Source organism: Fukomys damarensis, unplaced genomic scaffold (assembly GCF_012274545.1).
Source record: "Fukomys damarensis isolate Sample0158 unplaced genomic scaffold, DMR_v1.0_HiC HiC_scaffold_14, whole genome shotgun sequence".
In the NCBI taxonomy this organism is placed as follows: domain Eukaryota; kingdom Metazoa; phylum Chordata; class Mammalia; order Rodentia; family Bathyergidae; genus Fukomys; species Fukomys damarensis.
In genome coordinates this window covers 73,819,062-73,823,614 of record NW_022900926.1, presented here as the reverse complement: position 1 = coordinate 73,823,614, position 4,553 = coordinate 73,819,062, and the positions used below count along the sequence as shown (strand labels likewise).

Sequence of the window (4,553 nt, the reverse complement as noted above, 5' to 3'; positions counted from 1 at the left end):
TCTCTCTCTCTCTCTCTCTCTCTCTCTCTCTCTCTCTCTCACACACACACACACACACACACACACACACACACACACACACACCTATATAGGAGATTGTAATTGGGTCCTTGCTCTTGCAAGGCAGGTGCCGGAACCACTGAGCTAAATCCCCGGCCCATGTTTCACTTTTAATTTACCTCAGCACTGAAGATGACAAAAGTACTTCGGAGACACAAAGGCAGCAAAGACAGTGAGAATTCCCCATGTTTTCCCTTAGAACCAGCAACTACCACCTAACCACTAGCACCTCCACAAAAACCAGCCACAAGGCTAAAGAAGAGGCAGGATTTGTTAGGACGTGGTATATTTTTTCACTAAAGATCAGAAAACTAAAACCATGGTCCTCTTATACCTTTTGGTAAGCATGTTAGATTTTCTAAGAACAGCTTTCCAATGTAGATTGATCAATGATTTTGTTAAAATAGTCTACAAAAGTTTATGTCAATTTGGCTTTGGACTTTGTGTTTTAAATGCAGGTTGAGAATCTCTAATCCAAAATCCGAAGCATTTTGAGTGCTGATATGATGCCTCAGGTGGAGAATTCCATAGCTGACCTCATATAGTGCCTCACACTGAAATCTCAGATGTACTAGAAATATTGTATAAACATCTTTGGGCTATGTGGATGAGGATTATATGAATTTAAATGAATTTTGTGCTTAGACTTGGGTGCCATCCCCTAGATGTCTTGTACATACACAGATATTCCAAAATCTTTTTAAAAATCCCAAATCCAAAACATATCTGGTCCTTTTCAGATAATGGACACTCAACCTGTATCAGTGTTTCTTAAACTATCTTCAAGGGTATGAATTTTATGGAAAAGGTCTCTACTCTTTCTGCAGACGTTCTCATTAATACGTTCCATGAAATTTATCTATGAGTACATGTTTCCTGAGCATTTACTGGTACCAGGTCCCAAGGACACAACAGTGAATGAGAGGGACAGAGCCCTGCTGGTGAGGGTCAGCATTTGAACAGGGAGACAGAATAAGCAGGTATGTAACATGTTAGACGTCACAAGGGCCTGAAGTGTGAAAGGCAGCACACAGCTTAGGAAGGGGAGCTGCTCTTATGTCCGCAGTGTTCTGGGAGTGACGCCGATGTGTGGTGTCTGGGCTGGAGGTGAGAGTGCTGGGGCACAGCCAGTCACTGTGGATGTCCAGGTGAGAGCGTCCGAGGTCGGGGAGCGTCTGATTGCTGGAGGAGTGCCAGGAGGCAGCCGTGGCCAACGCAGAGCCAGAAAGCTGGCAGGAGAAGGAGGTGGTGTGGGTGGACTTCGGGGACAACTGGAGTGCTTGTCATGCAGGGCTGCTCACTTTTGGTGGGGGATTGAGGCAGGGTCTTGCTTTGTTGTTCAGGCTAGCCTTGAATTCACAGCGATCCTTGCCTCAGACTCCCAAGTGCTGGGATTACAGGTGTTTGCCACTATGCCCAGCTTAGTTCTGACTTTCGGAAACAAACTTTACCCAGGAAACAGGGTTCTGACTCCATGGCCTGGGCAGAGCGTCCAAAGTAACCCTCTGTAATTCGTAAGTGGTTGCGTTTGGAGACACAGTGAGACACAGTGAGGTTTTATTCTGAGTGAGGTGGCTCTACCAAGAGGAGGGCCGTGACACAACTTGTTTTAGGATTCACTCCCACTACTCTGTGGGCCCGAATGGGGCAAAGCTGCAGCAGAAACATTAGGAGGCCTCTGTAGTGGTGAGGGCTTGGCCCCTCGCAGTAGTGGTGGCAGTGGTGGCAGAGGGACTAGTTCTGAACATTCTGAGGAAGAGTCAGTGTGGTTTGCTCATAATTAGGTGTGTGGGTGATGAGGAGGCAAAAGAAACTGGAAGAGGAAAAGCTGGGGAACAAATTAGGAATTAGATTTTGGTTGCTTGATGACTTGAGTGTGGAGTTCAGGAGATGTTGGGAGAGCTATAAACATGCAGGTCTACCACATGTACCTGTAAATAGTGTGTAAGGCTGCGAGGAGCTTCCCAGGGAGATGGTCTGCTCGTATTGCTTGTCCCCACCTTTCTCAAGTGTGGGGCTCCTCACAATGACCTTCCTTATGGACTCTCCATACTGTCACTTAAGAATTTTAGGATGGGAACAAAGAGAGCGGATGGGTCTTGTTCCCAGAAGGTCTGGGAAAACATTCAGAGGACAGACCTGATCAGAAGCCAGAGCACATGCTTGCTGACAAAGGAAGCCAGAAGAGGCGACTCAGACAGGAGCAGGGAGCGCAAAGCTTGAGGGAATGAGAACTAGCATCTAAGACTGTATTGGGAATTCCATGTAGACAGGTGGTCAGGGGTTGCGGGACAGAGGCAGAGCACTGCAAAGGCAGGCCTCACTTTCGGGCAAAGAGAAGGGATGCTTTGATTTGTGTCTTGAAAAGGTCCCAGGCCAGCCCCAGGAGGATGAGCAGACAGAAGGACCTGGACACACCTTTTAGCTGACCTTTAGGGAAGGGAGATAAAGGCTATCAGGTCAACAGCGTGGAATGAAGAGATGAATTCAGGAGATTATTTTCACCTGGGGGGCAGGAATAGTTGCTGCATATGTGACAGAGTACCAATATCCCAACTAGGAAAGGGTGTACCCCAGGAGGAAACCTGGCAGAAGACAACATGGGAATGGTAGGTAGTCAGCTATAAAACCATGGCAGCAGCATTGGTCATTGAAGAGGAATGTGTGTGGTTTTTATCCTTAGATTGGCAATTGAGGAAGCAGACATCGTATGTATATTGATGGGAATATAATATAGAAACTGGGAAGAAACTTGGACAGTATTTATTAGCTATCTTTCTATTTGCATAAGGCTGTTCATCATTGGTAGGACTGATTATAATGTCACAAGCTTAGAAACAACCTAGTGTCCCTTGGTGAGGGATTCGACTGGTAGGTTCTGGCCAATACTTGGTGGTGCACAGCACAGCCTTTTTTTTTTTGAGACAGGGTCTTACTGTGTACTCCACGCTGGCCTTTAACTCACTGTATGGCCCAGGCTGACCTCAAACTCACCGGGATGCTCCTGACATCCTCCTGCCCCAGCCTCCTGAGTGCTGGGGTCACAACTTAGTCACAGTGTCCAGCAGCACAGCCTTTTAAATAACGATGTGGCTTTGACAGGACAGCAGCATGCACTGGTGCTCTCCCTTTCACTTGTGTGCACAGATCAGTCTGTACAGGTGTTAGGTGGCTCTCTAAGGAGACTAAGAACAGCTGATACATTCTTTATGCTTTTCTATTTCTCATGTTTATAAGGAACATTGAGTCATTTTTAAAAGGAAGACAGGGCTGCATCTCACAACGGAGGCAGGGTTCTTTGGCATGAAAGTGTATGGACTGATTAGAACTGGAGGGTCACTTCAAGGGCAGGGCTGAGCACCAGTGCCATTAACCAGGACAGCCACTGCAGGATTAAGCAGATGGAGAACAAATCCTGCCACTCGCTGCACCGCTAGATAAGCAGAAGGGGAGTGGACTGAGAAGAGGCCCCAGGACACTGAAGCAGCATAGTGCTCTGGCCACACCCTGGGGGAGCCTCTGTCCTTACCTTAATCTCTGTTGTCCGCCCCTTCTGTAGTGGAGTGCCTGCTGGTCCCGTTGCCACTCTGGTCCTATCATCTCACCATTTTGTCCATCTGCCTCCTGCCACCTCCCGGTCTGGGCCTCAGCACCTTGTGTGTCTGTTGCAGGAGTGCTGGCCCCTAGCCCACTGCCCCCTCCGTTCCCAGGCTCACTTTCTTGTACTTTTGGTGCCTCATCCTTCTGCTAAAAACCTCAGGAGCCACGGGTCCTCAGCCTAGAATTTATAGCTCCTGGAGATGTAGCCTGTCTTTGATTGCCACTGCTGCTCATAGCAAGTCCCTGCCCCTCCTAGGCTGTAGTACACAGACATTTCCTACACAGGCCTTTAGGGTGTGCTCTTTGTAGCAGTGCTGGGTCCAAGTTTCTCTCCAGTCTCCCTGGATCCTTTCTCCCCACACTTCACTCTCCTTCTGCCACTCAGCAGTGTTGCTGTTGCTCTTTCCACACTCAGCTGAGGACAACCCTAGTTTATTTATCAAGTAGCCACGCCTCCTTTTTTTTGAGATACACTGTACCCTTGTGTTTTCTGTTTTTTTGTGCTTTATTGATGTTCAGTACTTGAATAAATTTAAAGAGGAATGAATGGGTAACTCATTTGAAGATTGCAGACCTGTACACAGGGAAACAAAGAAAGAACCAGGGAGTTAGAAGACCTTTGTCGTTACTATAGTTTGAATATGTCCCCGTAAGCCATGTGCTAGAAATTTTAGGGGCTGGGGGATGTATCTCAGTGGTAGAGATACTCTACTGGAGATTCTCTCCAGTGCTGCAAAAAAAGAAAGAAAGAGAAGGAAGGAAGGAAGGAAGGAAGGAAGGAAGGAAGGAAGGAAGGAGGGAGGGAGGGAGGGAAAGGAAAGAAAGAAAGAAAGAAAGAAAGAAAGAAAGAAAGAAAGAAAGAAAGAAAGAAAGAAAGAAAGAAAGAAAGAAAG

At 47.2% G+C, this 4,553-nt stretch overlaps 1 protein-coding gene across 1 annotated transcript in view; it reads left to right on the top strand.

Moving 5' to 3' along the window:
- The window catches only part of Zbtb24 (zinc finger and BTB domain containing 24), a 15,389-nt gene that overhangs the window by 6,197 nt on the left and 4,639 nt on the right, over positions 1-4,553 (top strand). The window lies entirely within an intron of this gene.